The sequence below is a fragment of the Camellia sinensis genome, chromosome 13, assembly GCF_055761805.1.
Source record: "Camellia sinensis isolate YWXY chromosome 13, ASM5576180v1, whole genome shotgun sequence".
Lineage (NCBI taxonomy): Eukaryota > Viridiplantae > Streptophyta > Magnoliopsida > Ericales > Theaceae > Camellia > Camellia sinensis.
In genome coordinates, this window is record NC_138973.1 from 120,878,580 (window position 1) to 120,892,063 (window position 13,484).

The window sequence follows — 13,484 nt, forward strand, 5'->3', positions numbered from 1 at the left end:
GGGGACTAAAAGCCACCTTCTTGGCAAGCTACATACATTCAGTAATAGGTATCTTCCCTATTTATATTGTAATCTTGTTATCCAATTACATTTGGTGCTTATATGAGCTCTATTATTTTTGTCTTTGGTTTCAGTGCACGTTGTTTTAGTCATGTTTGTGTACTTAGTTTGCACATCAAGCAGTAAGCTTGGTAGCCCAAGTATCGTATACCATCGTCTGCTTGAGGTTGCTAGCAAATCAAGAGTCTGCCAAGAGCCACTCACCCATAATGGGTAGTCTTGTGGGCTGGTGAGTGGGAATTACAAGGGCTCTTACCTTACAATGTTGAGTTCTGGAGGGCTCGTCTTTGGGATAATTAACATTGTTGGCAACTTTGGTACCGTGTTTGTTGACAATGTAAGTGAGCATTGGTCCTCTATCTACATTCTTCAATTGCTAAGTAACAAAGAATATTTGAATGTGTAGGGATATTGGGCAAGTGCCATTTCTGCAAGGCCTTCATCAACTCATAAGGGCTATTTGTTGGGTGGATTGGTCTGGTTTGCTATGCCGTTCTTTCTGGCAACGTCACATAGTTGTCATGATTCACACAAAACATGCCATAGCTACTTTGATCATTTTACTCATTAAAAAGCTTCATTTCCTTGAATTTGATGGCTATCTTTCTGTTGCTTTAGATGGGGAACTGCTGCTCATCTTGTGTTTCTTGACAAACATCATTGTTATAGCGACCCCGGTCTTTTCCCATTTGATTATTGTATCCGGACTTAGGTTCCGTAGATTCTGTCATTGTATTATTGTTGTTGTTGTCCCTTATTTTCTCATTTGGAGTTATAGGATGTGTTGGGCAGGTTTGTTTCAGGTTGGTTGGGTTTAGAAACCAAGTGTTGCTGTCCAGAATTTTGGATCTTCGCTCGAGCGAGGAGTTTGTCGCTCGAGCGAGCTGTTGTTTTTGGTTCTTCGCTCGAGCCGGGGTTTGGTCGCTCGAGCGAGAGTTTGCGTCTAGTATAGACCTGAAGTATTGCATTCTTGGCTCGAGCGAGATTTTCTTCGCTCGAGCGAGGATTTCTTGTGTCTGGTCGCTCGAGCGACCAAGTCTTCGCTCGAGCGAGCCTGTCCAGTTTAATTAGACAGCAGCGGGTTTTTAATCAGTTTTTCATCATCTTTTTAGATTCCAAACCCTAAGGTCCGACTTCTCTCTCACCCTGCTCACCTTCTCTCTTAGATTTGATCCACTTAGGGTGTGTTTCTACCCTAGATCCTTCATTAAAAAGAGTGTGTGAGTCGAGGGCTTCGTTTTAATCTGAATTGTTGGTAGTTTGGAGCACTTTGGAGTTTGGGTCTTCATCTCCATCTTCTCTTTTGGGGCTATTTCTTCGAGGTAGGGATTTCCTACTCCATCTTATAAGTTTTGTTCTAAGTTTTAGTATTTTGATATGTTGGGGGTACTTTGGTAATTTTGGGAAAAACCCTAGTTGTATTAATAAATTAATTTGTATAATCAATTCATGGAATTGGGAAAATTTGGTTAAATTCATGAAATTGAGGAATTCATTGATTAAATGGTGTGGTGGGGTAATTTAAACCACTCGCCTAGTGAATTGTTGTTATATTTATTTCTAGTCTAGAAATAACTGTTTTGGGCTATCGGTGGAGGATAGTCGTGATTGTTGTAGACATTGCATGTGGATTAGGAATAACTGAAACTAATCACATTGGTTAAGTCATTAATTTTGACTATTGCATTAATACAGAAAATACGTGTATTGATTGAGCATTGCATTTGCATACATTGTTTTGTGTGGGAGGAGATAGGGGATGTACTCCACGGTTTAGGGGAAGATAGGGGATGGATCTCTAAACCGGATTTTGTTTGGGAGGAGATAGGGGATGGACTCTATTAGCATCACTTTTATGTGTGCTTATTTATATAGAAGTGTTTTTTTTATTGATACAGCACTAAAATATGTATCAATCTGGAAGTATGAAGTGTTTTGATTTGAGCTTGAGTCTCATTTGTTTGTTGACATTGGAAGAATGTGAATATGATATATATAATTCACTGTTGTAAGTTTGGCCAGGTTCTGAGCCATATTGATAATGTTGGAAAGTGAAACGTGTCGTTGACAATAGTGTCATGAGATTGGATAATGATGTAATTGATTATCTTGGTTAACCATCTATTGAATGCTATTGCTTTATTCAATACTTATATTTGGTTTAGTATATTTCTACTGGGCTGTGGCTCACCCTATATGGGAACATCATTTTTAGGTTCAGGTGATAAGCTACTTCCAAGGACTTAGCTTGGAAGGATTTGGATTTTGAAGACTATTTTCAGTTATTTGCTTTCATTTGTTAGTACATGTAAACACACAAGCCTAGGGCTTTATTTGTATTTGAGTTAGAACTCATACTTTTGTGTCCAAGTGTTGGCTTGGAAAGATGTAAGCCTGTAGGGCATTTAATTTGATGTTACATGTAATGCTTTTGTTTAGTAAGACTCTGATGAATACTATAATGAACTGTTTCCTTTTTAACATTGCATGTTGATGTTATATATATTTAATGGGTTTATTTTCGAGGGCGTTACAATTGTCATGGCCATGCTTCTTCTTGGTGGCTCTGCTGTCATGAATGCACTCACTGGAGTGAACATCTACGCTGCAAGTTTTTTAATCCCACTTGGCGTAATTGTTTACACACTTGCAGGGGGGCTTCTTGGCAAGTTACATACATTCAGTAACAGGTATTTTCGCTCTTTATATTGTAATCTTGTTTTCCAGTTACATTTGGTGCTTATATGAGCTCTATTATTTTTGTCTTTGGTTTCAGTGCACGTTGTTTTAGTTGTGTTTGTATACTTAGTTTACACATCAAGCAGTAAGCTTGGTAGCCCAAGTATTGTATACCATCGTCTGCTTGAGGTTCCAAGCAAATCAAGAGTCTGCCAAGAGCCACTCACCCACAATGGCCAGTCTTGTGGGCCAGTGAGCGGGAATAACAAGGGCTCTTACCTTACGATGTTGAGTTCTGGAGGGCTCGTCTTTGGGATAATTAACATTGTTGGCAACTTTGTACCGTGTTTGTTGACAATGTAAGTGAGCACTGGCCCTATATCTACCTTATCCAATGGTTAAGTAACAAAGAATTAATTTGGATGTGTAGGGATATTGGGTAAGTGCTATTGTTGCAAGGCCTTCATCGACTCATAAGGGCTATTTGTTAGGCGGGTTGGTCTGGTTTGCTGTACTGTTCTCTCTAGCCACGTCACTTGGACTAAGAGCACTAGCCCTTGATCTACCTATAACGGCAAACGAGGCCAGTCATGGACTTGTTCCTCCTGCAATAGCTATTGCTTTGATGGGAAAAGGAGGATCTATTCTTCTATTTACTATGCTTTTTATGTAAGTTTCAAGCAATGCTAGATAACATTTTCAAATCTATAGATGACATGAATTGAGCATTATATAGATCACGATCTTGCTAATATCAGTATAGTAAGACTACATTTTTAGTTCAAAAAGTACATCAATACTCTTATGAAGCTTGGTAGAGATTTTGTAAGTTTCAAACCTTTGTGGGTCATATGTCTAAGTGTCATCCCCAATATCAATTGAAAGCCCTCAAAATTAAATGAGCTAAGCCAATTGGTGATCTTATTACAATCACCATTTGAGTTCCAGCATTCCATTTTTTTTTTCATTTTTTCATTCTCAGCTGTTTCAGAATTTTGGACATTTACATTTACCACTTCGGACAATTTCCCTATGCAAATTTAATAGTCCCATAATTTCAATTTTTCAGACTTTTGGGGCTTCTAAAATGTGCAATACTAAACGTTTACCTTATTCAAATATCAGTTGAAGTTTTGTTTAGTGAAGTTTCAACAGTTTAATTTTCAGGACCCTACATTCTGGCCAATTCACTCTTTCTTTGTTCTAATATGTGCTAAATCTGTAAGCTCCAATATTTCAGTATTCTGTTATGAACTCTGAATTTTATGCCACATGAAAAACATTGCTGTGACATATGCCGATTCATCAGAACTAATAGCAGTCTCCTCCTTATGCACTTATGACATCCACCGCACTTACATAAACCCGAATGCAACTGGAAAGCAAATCCTCAGTGTGTCAAGGGGAGTCGTCCTAGGCTTCGGATGTTTCATGGGACTTTTAGCAATAAAATACTAAGCAAGGCTAGAGTTTCATTAGATGGATGTACCTCACCATGGGAGTCTTTATTGGCTCAACCATTCTTCCCATAGCTTTCACGCTTCTATGCGAAAAGCAAATGCAATCGGTGCCATCCTTGGGACGACTATTGGTTGCATTCTTGGGATTATCACTTGGTTATCAGTTGCGAGCGTTGAGTATGGTAGGGTCAATCTTGACACAACTGGAAGGAATGCACCGACGCTTGCTGGAAACCTTGTATCTATTCTTACTTGTGGAGCGATTCATGCTGTGTGCAGTTTTTTGTGGCCTCAAAACTATGATTGGGATACTACTAAGTAGATAACTATGGTTGGGAAGGAAAAGAGTGAATTGCCAGCTAAGGAGTTCAAGGAGGAAAAGCTGATAAGAGCGGAAGTGTGGATTGTGAAATGGGTGTTGGTTTCACTGTTATGATTGTTTTGTTGTGGCCTCTACTCTCTACCTGCAGGTAAATTCTACAACTAGTGTTTTGACACTATTCACATTTTTGTAGCACATGAATGCTTATCCCTTCTATTTTGTAGCCATTACCCAAAATTAAAATGAAAATCCATCACGAAGGCAAAAACTCAATTCCCATAAATTAGAAGGGCAAAATTTCTTTTACAGATAAGCTTGTTGAAATTGTATCAATTGCACAAGCAGTCAATTTGTTTCAATACTAAGTTACACCAGTTTAATATTGGCTTTTCATTTGAGCATCCTTAAAGCTGGAGAATTGCATGATTAGCCTCATTGAAACGTTTACATTTTCAATAAAAAATTTTGTTTGCTAGGAAGCTTCAATCTGGCATGATTGAATATATGCCACATGCCCCCCCCTCACGCCCTCCCTCCCTTCCTTTTTTTTTTTTTTTAGCTGCTGAACAAGTAAAAAATCCTTCAATTTTTCAGCCTAAATAACTGGTATTGTTCCTTCATTTGGATTCTTCTTATTTTTTTGAACAATGGAAACCAAACCACATTAAGATTAGTCCATTTTCTTTGGTAGCACAAGGCAATTATTCAAAATTTGATTCAATGAAAAATGGAAAAGGAAAGATGTGAATTGGTTGTTGAAATATTCACTTTGCAAGCATTTTTTTTAATTGTATATATGTTAGAAAATTGGTTTTGTACATGGTTTTTGGTCATATTTGAGCCAAAACAAAAGTGTGACAGACAAATTCTGTTTTAAGGACATAATGTTAAACACTAGCCTTGATCGTTTATGTTTTTGTTCATAACAGTCTGTGGGTTCTTTCTGTTCTCTGTTTTATACATACGGTTATTGCTTCAATGTTGTGTTTTTATTATTCACAGAATCACAAAACAGTTTCTGTTTTCCTATTTGATAAGAGTTCATGTTATACTTCAATTGTTTCAATTCTCTTACTGTTTGACATTTATAGTATCACACAAAATACTGTTTTTCTAACATATACTCTTTCTTTTGTGTTTTTTTTTGGGGGGAACTGATTCAGCAAAGGGTACTTCACATTCTGAGCAATCATAGCAATAGCAGGGATGGGGTACACTTGGATCAATTGTAATTATAGTTTTGCCATTGATAGAAAGCTAGCAAACTATCCAAAGCGTCATTCTTGGCATGTTTACAAATGATAGGTTTATGGAAAAGCTTGAAGAATTGAATTTGAAGCTGCATACGATCATGTTGGCGATACCTGAAGCAGAAAAAAGTTACTTGCTTGAGAAAGGGAAGGCCAAGAAAAATGAAGCATCAGAGCCAGATGCTCACATTGTCCCTCCCTAAAACATTTCTCACCCAATTCAGCATTAATGAGTGGCACAAAATTCTGCTTGGATTTTGAATTGATGAGGTCAAAAAGGGATAAAATTTGGTCTTGTAAATGAAAAGTGTAACAACAATTGGTTTCCACCTTAGGATTGGTAGCAGGGTGTTTTTTGCACTTTAATTTTCAGTTTTAAAAAAAAAAAATAGATTTGTTCTTGAGCCTTGCTCATTTGGGTTAAGGAAACATCCATCTCTTGAAATAGGGATTAGAATTTTGACTCTGACACAGCTACCCTCCCTCTTTGAGGTACTATAAGAGATGCTTATACATATACTGAAAAATAAAGATGTTATGATATTATTATCGAGAAAAAAAATAGTGATTAATGAACATAATTAAGAAGTAAATCATTTTACTATTCGAAAAGCAAAACATGAAATAAATAAATAAATAAAAAGAAAAAATAAAAAGTTGCATATGAGAAGAAGGTGAGAGTGAAAAGAATTATCATTGGTTAGGAAAAGGGAAACAAATAGGAAAAGAGATTTCAAAACTCGAATCAATGACTTGAGTGTTGAGAGTTTATGTTCACTTTAATAATGTGATAAATGTCAGCAAATAAAAATTCTATGATTTGTTGGGGAAGTATATTTTTAGTGATTTTTTTGCTAAAATATGACTTGAAAAAGAATTGAAGCGTTTCGAAATAATTTTTTACGAAAAACATTCAAAAATATAGAGAATGGAAATGAATTTTTAACTTTTTTACATACTTTTTTTTTTTGTCTTTTTCAATACCAAAATTGACTCTTAATAGTTTGTGTAATATTACTCTATTTAGTTTGTGTAATATTGAAAAGAATATGTCCAATTTGGGAAAGGTTGTGATATACACCTCTAAGGCAGCTCCCTTTTGATCCAAACTCTAGATTGGAAGGTGCTATTTGTTCTCGTGAGACTTATTACGGGTCTTGTTTCGATAATTTGAATTATTCATTTTGTCGGACACTTCGTGTGTTTCATTCACAAAAAATTAAATTGATCCGATAACTGTAACTTGTTCAATTTATTGCGTTTTCTACCAAAAAAAAAAAAAGGTGATAATTATGTTTTTAAAAACAAATAATATATTTTGTTTATAACAATTTTTTTAAAATAAAATACACAGAGTGCTCGATAAAATGACGATTTCAATCATTGAAACAGGACCCGTGGTGGGCGCCATGGGCTCAAACAGCACTCTCCAATCTAGATTTTGAATTGGAGAGGATCCTCCTCCTTATAAAAAATAGGTAATACTATGGTACGATAGGCAAGTTATGTCATTTGTGAGTTTAATTATTACAAATAACCTAACTCAATACTATAGGAGGTCCTAATTTAAAAAAAAAAATTTGAGTTATAAACCAATATCGCATTAAGTATGACTAAATAACTCTGTAATCATAATTAAAATAATATTATAAATAAAATCATAATATATCATAACTAATAATTAAAAATATAATAAGTCTTAAAATAATGTTATAAATAATACATCATAACTAATAATTAATAATATAGTAGGCCACAACCAAAAGTGTATATTTACATACCCGGAATAGAATTTCCCTTTAATATAGTAGGTCACAACCAGGCATATAGAGTAACACTTTGGCCGCTAGTGTTGCGAAGACCCACCAATTGCTCTGCCAGCGAGGACAACCCTCGCGAACTTCCTCCTCCTCCGCTTCGCTTGTTCGGTTAGTTTCTCTCTCATCTCATATCATATGTTCCTATTATTTACTGGTTCTCTATTAAACCAGTGTCTTATTAAAACACTCACTATTAATTTTCTTTTTCTTTTTTTATTAAAAAATTTAATTCTATTTTCGTCAGTTTTATCTCTAAGAAAATCTCGACTCCTATTGTCTGTTAAAATATAGGGAAAATATGAAATAGGTGACACAAAACAAAACGGTAATACATAGCATTTCTAACATGTGCTTAAGTAGTAGGTATGTGTTTGTAAAAGTTATGCGAACTCTCAATCGACAGGAATTAAACAATAATTTTAACTAAACAATCAAACAATTAGTAAGATCAAATCAAACAGAGTAAACGAAGCAAACTAAGGATGATTTCAGTATGAAACCACCAATGTTTACAAGGGTTACAAATTAAAGAGAGAAACTACTCCTAAATTACAGAGCTACTCTTAAGTCTAACAGCTAAGTGTTGTTGAGTTGTTCATGTCCATTCTCTCTGCAAACTTGCAGCTTTTATATTTTCCCTTGAAACTCTAGCCCATGATCCAACCTTGAAATTTGCTGGCCAATCCTCTCTCAATTGCTGCAACTGCTTCTTCATCTTTCTCCAGCATTTCACACAAACCTGCCACATGCCCCCCATGATCTCTAGCACTACCTTCGACAGAGGAAAATATTTTACTAAGGCCCATTACAGTTTGTAACCTCCTTTGCTTCTTTAAACTTTTTATCTTTGACCCAACTCCACTTTTAAACCTCCAGCCATGTCATCACACAATTTCCCTTCAATTAATGAGCATGATCAACGGAGGAAAGCTTTCCAATTCATAGATATGGTCCCCTATAAATCAGTTCACCAAGCCAATTAACCAATTGATATCTAGCTCATGACCCTCTCAACCAATTGATGCACATGATCAGGTCCTTCACACCACGTAGCCCCTTGACTGCTGAAAGACTTCATTTTGACTTCAATGCCACGTGTTATCATCAGATTAATCCACTTGTCGATAGGAATTTTACGAAAATGGGTGCAGACAATGCCCCCCAACTCTTTAAGAATGAGAAGCCTCGAATTCTTGAAGAGTTGTATATAAAATTGATTTGACACTTGTCGAAAATCATAACCAAAATAAATCTTTTTTACTAACCAACAATGGTTATAAAAATGATTATTGTAAGCACATGTTAATAAGATAGCTGCCAAATTCTTGGCCATATTATAAATGTACTGTGTATCCTCCACAAATGTAGTCCAATGTAGGCCATATATGACTGAGTTTCTAAATTGGTAGTAAATTGCTTCAATCGACAGTGTATTTACTTAATCCACAGAGCAATGCATAAACCAAGTGTGAAACCAAGAGTTGGCCTATTATTTGGAGCAAAATAATCTTCCAATGTTGGCACTGGTAGACACTCTAAACATTAAAAAAAAACATTTGGAATTTTAATTTGTTTTATTTTCGAACAGTTAGAAAATAGCCAATCAAGAAATCACAATTTGCAATATATTTCTATAACTTTTTGGACTGTGTTCTCTTGTTAGCCATTTCATAAAAAAACAAGCTTTGATGTGATCCACAAATCCAAAAAAGATTTTGAATAACAAAAACCATAAATGACCTTAAAAATTCATGCATGTTGACATCTTGAACAATGCCAAAAATTTTAAATTCATGAACATATAGTTGTTCATCATTTTCAGTCATATTTGGTTTAAGATCACACTTTTTAACCAAATTGTTTACATCACTCTCTAGACTAAGAGTTGCAAGAAAAGGCTGATTTTTTCTTTGACACATTAATGTGTCATAAATATTTTTTGAAAACCCAAAAAATATTTCTTCCTTGTAAAATTGCCCCTCTGCCATCGAATTTTTATTCTCATGGCCTTTTGTTTTTTCACCCATTACAATTGATGAATTAACTTTTTCATCATTCACAACCTTTAAAGGCGTGGAAAGAACAATTGAAAAGCCACAAATTTTGACTTCTGTAAGAATTTTCAATATTTCCGTCTGTTGATGAATTTCAATCTCAAATTGGTCAATTTGATTATCAAGTTGACCAATCACTTTATGAAAATGATTTTGTGTTGCCAACCTCAAATAATATGACAATGGCGCTATTGTTTGAAATTTTTGCCAATCAAGATAATCAATTTTTTCTTGTAAATATAAAATTTCATTCTCAAGCCAACACATTTCATCTTCACAAAACCAAATAATTTCATCTATTTTTCTCGAGACGTCATTCCTTGGAAATTTACTTATTGGAACATCATGTGATTGTGTTTTACGAGATAGATCTTTTTGTACTTCATCTTGCTTTCGAATTCTTGTCGTCATTCCAAATTAGGAAGATGTCCCACTGGACGTGCCAAAAATTGTTAGTAAAAAATTATGCTAAGGATTGATCGATAAAGACTTAACAACAATTTTAACCAAACAACCAAACAGACAATCAAACGACTGTGTAAAGGTTCTAAATGCTTTGAAAGTACATGAACTTATTTGCAACAATTAACAATCGAAAGAGTGAAGTATCCAAATAAACAAAAAAAACTCCAGATGAAATTATCTAAGTTTACAAGAATTACAAGTCACAAATTACAGAGAAAACTATTAAGATAATCTACTTCTAAGAATTAAGGTAGACTACTCCTAAAGATAAAGGAAAAAAAACTATGATAAGTTTGACGATTTGTTCATCCCTTCTCCAATCTGTCTTCAACCTATTTGTAGATTAACAATTGACAGTTTCCTATTCGAAGTATAACTGTTGGAGGCAGTTTGGCCACTTCATGAAACAAAATCAAGCCACATTCCTTACAAAGTGCTACAAACTACCATACGTTGCCAACTTGCCCCCATTTTCTAAGCCCATTTCATCACTTGTGAACCATAACAAAACAAATAATAAGAATAATAATAATGTGGTCATAGTAGGTCTTTAAAGATGATTTATGGTCTGAATCGATAGACCAAAATCAATTAGCCACAATCAATGAGATTAGATTTGGCCATGATTGGCATGCCACAATTGACAGGACACAATTAATAAAATTATATTTGGCCACAATCGATAAGCCAAAATCAATAAGATTAATAGACAGAAAAATATTTATGGTGCAAACAGTACGTTAAAAAAAAAATTATATATTAAGATTTAGATTAGATTAGTAGATAGTTACCTACTTTCTTTTCTTGTTGGTTACCTTATTCTTACTTTGCCTTGTATTTTTTTTTTTTTTTGGATGGGAGGGGGGGCTTGGAAATTTGCAAAATTGTACAGAGATAATCGATGGAACCCTGATTGGAGAAGATAAAATCCTACTTTAAAGACATAGTATTTTGCTGGCACCGTACCCAATTTTTTATACAGTTTTGGAAAGTCATAAAAATTGGGGGCAAGCGTTTACTTACTACTCGACACCAACCTTTTGGTTTAACAAGATTGATGAAGGACTTTGTCAGTATAGGTTGATATCTTTGGATTATGAATTTGATGTCGATTGAGTGAGTGACGAACATCTTGGCCTCCATGGCTGTGTGTTTCGGCATCAACAGTGAGAGTCTACTCCAAATGTGCAGTATTACTCCTGCAAAGAGTATCCACAGCGCGATCGTGCTATCATTTGCAATATTGAGCAATCTCTGGCTGTACCATTGTTTGACCCTTTGAGGCAGCGCTACATTGGTGTATTTGAGATGGTGTCGACAACTGATATAATAAATGTATATTTGGGGACTTTCCTTTATTTCGAGGTTTGTCCCCTAACTCCCAAATTGGAATAATCAATCCCATTTTTACGTTCTCTTCTTTACTTTTGTTTATTTATTTGTTATGCCTAAGGTTTTAAAAAGCGGCCGCAACCGTTATGTAACGCCGTTACGTAACAATTGTGGTGGTTACCGCCACCCGTTACGGCCGCTTTTGCAGTGTGATTGAGATTCACAGGTGTGTCGGCCGTAGCGGCCGCCGTAGCGGTCGTAACAGTGCTGTAACGGTTGTAACAGCTGTAACGGCCTGTTACACACCGTTACATAACGGTTCCGAACTGCTTCTTTCGAAAAAAACACACAAAAAAAAACTGAAAATGGGGGAAAAGGGATAGAGAGAAGAGGGAAGATAGAGGAGCAAGAGATAGAGAGAGAGAGAGAAGAGAGAAGATGAAGAACATGTTATTGATTTGTTGAAGCTGTAAAACCTATGCTATTCTATTCAGCTGCTATCACTCAACCATTTTGTTTGTGTGTGTCTATCTATATTGCTTGATAATAATAATAATAATAATAATAATAATAAGTACAGTCATTATCTATTTGGCTTGGTTAAAATGTGTACATATATATTTAGGCTCTTATTTATTCTCTTACTTTTGTCATTGTTTATCTTATATATAATAGTTAGTGATTGATTTTTTTGTATAATATAAAGTCATTAATTATTAAAATAAAATGTAAAAAACTCAATTTATAGTGATTTAAAAATATGAAATATATTAGATCATACTTAAAAATTTTACAAAAATTGATCAATATTTATTTTAAATCCAATAAATATGATTATGGAAAAAAAATATGCAAATCGGTAAATTTTTTTCAAATTGTGCGAAAAATAAAAAAATTCACGGTTCCGGTTACCGCAACCGTTATGCTACGGCCTTTACACTCCGCAACCGCAACCGCGCCACCGCCACCGCCACCGCCACCGCCACTGCTTTTCAAAACCTTGATTATGCCTATCCAATGATTGTTAATTTTCATTTTCAATGATGGTTTATGGTTTCTTTTTCTTTTTCTTATTTCTTTTGTTGATGGAGCTCAAATTATTTTACTAGTCGGTTCCATTTTACTGGCCAATCCTCAAATTATTTTACTAGTTGGTTCCATTTTACTGGCCAATCTTTTTAATGGTTCGTTAATCTTACCCATTCATTAATTTCATTGTGTAAATCATTTAACATAGAGTTTGACAACAATTCTTATGTAAGTATTGTGCTCTTTATTTTGATATCATATCATTGACATTAATCATTTGGGTAAATTATACTGATCTCTCGTGTGAAAAATTGATAATTTCATTATGATACGCAAGTGCCAACAAAAAATGTCTTCTTGTTAGGTCAATTAACGTTATCATTAATGTAAGGAAAATTGATGTAATTATAACAAAAATACAAGAATTACTATTTTATATTTTCACCTCTCAAGGGAGGTGAGTAGAATTTACCTAATTGTTTATAGTAGCCCCATTTACTAGGCAATACAGATTTTTGCTCAAAGTGTTGGACCAATTGAAATACTCCATGCCAGGATAAAGTGCACCTGTCCAAAACAACGAAGCTGATCTTAGACAATTATACAATACCTTGGTGCAACCTAAGTTGGTCGGGTTAATAGCCTCAACTGTGCTGGTTTTTTCATTTATTGTATATACAATGTTTTGGTATTATTATTTATAAATCAGCTTATTTACTTAAAAAAGGTTGACTAATAATGTTTAATTGTAATTTTAAATTATAACTTATTTGATTTATTCAGTTTATTTGACCCCAAAAAAGAAAAAAAAATTCTTCATAATTTATAGCTCTTTTTAACTAAAACCCTTCAATAAGTCTGGCTAGAAGAGTCTCATTTCTTTTGTCTTAATTATTAGAAAAAAAGTTATGTGGCAGTTTATTTAATCAAACAGATTCAACTTTTTTGCACAAATTATCAAAAGTTGTACCAAATAAATTTATAATTTATTTTACTTACTTTTAGCTAATAAT

At 34.5% G+C, this 13,484-nt stretch overlaps 2 pseudogenes across 1 annotated transcript; both read left to right on the top strand.

The window, feature by feature from the left end:
* The first annotated feature begins 2,601 nt into the window (after positions 1–2,601).
* LOC145788938 (urea-proton symporter DUR3 pseudogene) lies at positions 2,602–3,412 on the top strand (annotated as a pseudogene).
* Positions 3,413–3,414: 2 nt separating this feature from the next.
* LOC114292003 (urea-proton symporter DUR3-like) lies at positions 3,415–6,058 on the top strand (annotated as a pseudogene). Its single transcript, XR_014349501.1, has 2 exons — positions 3,415–4,669; positions 5,685–6,058. The product of XR_014349501.1 is annotated as an urea-proton symporter DUR3-like (transcript).
* The last annotated feature ends 7,426 nt before the right edge of the window (positions 6,059–13,484 follow it).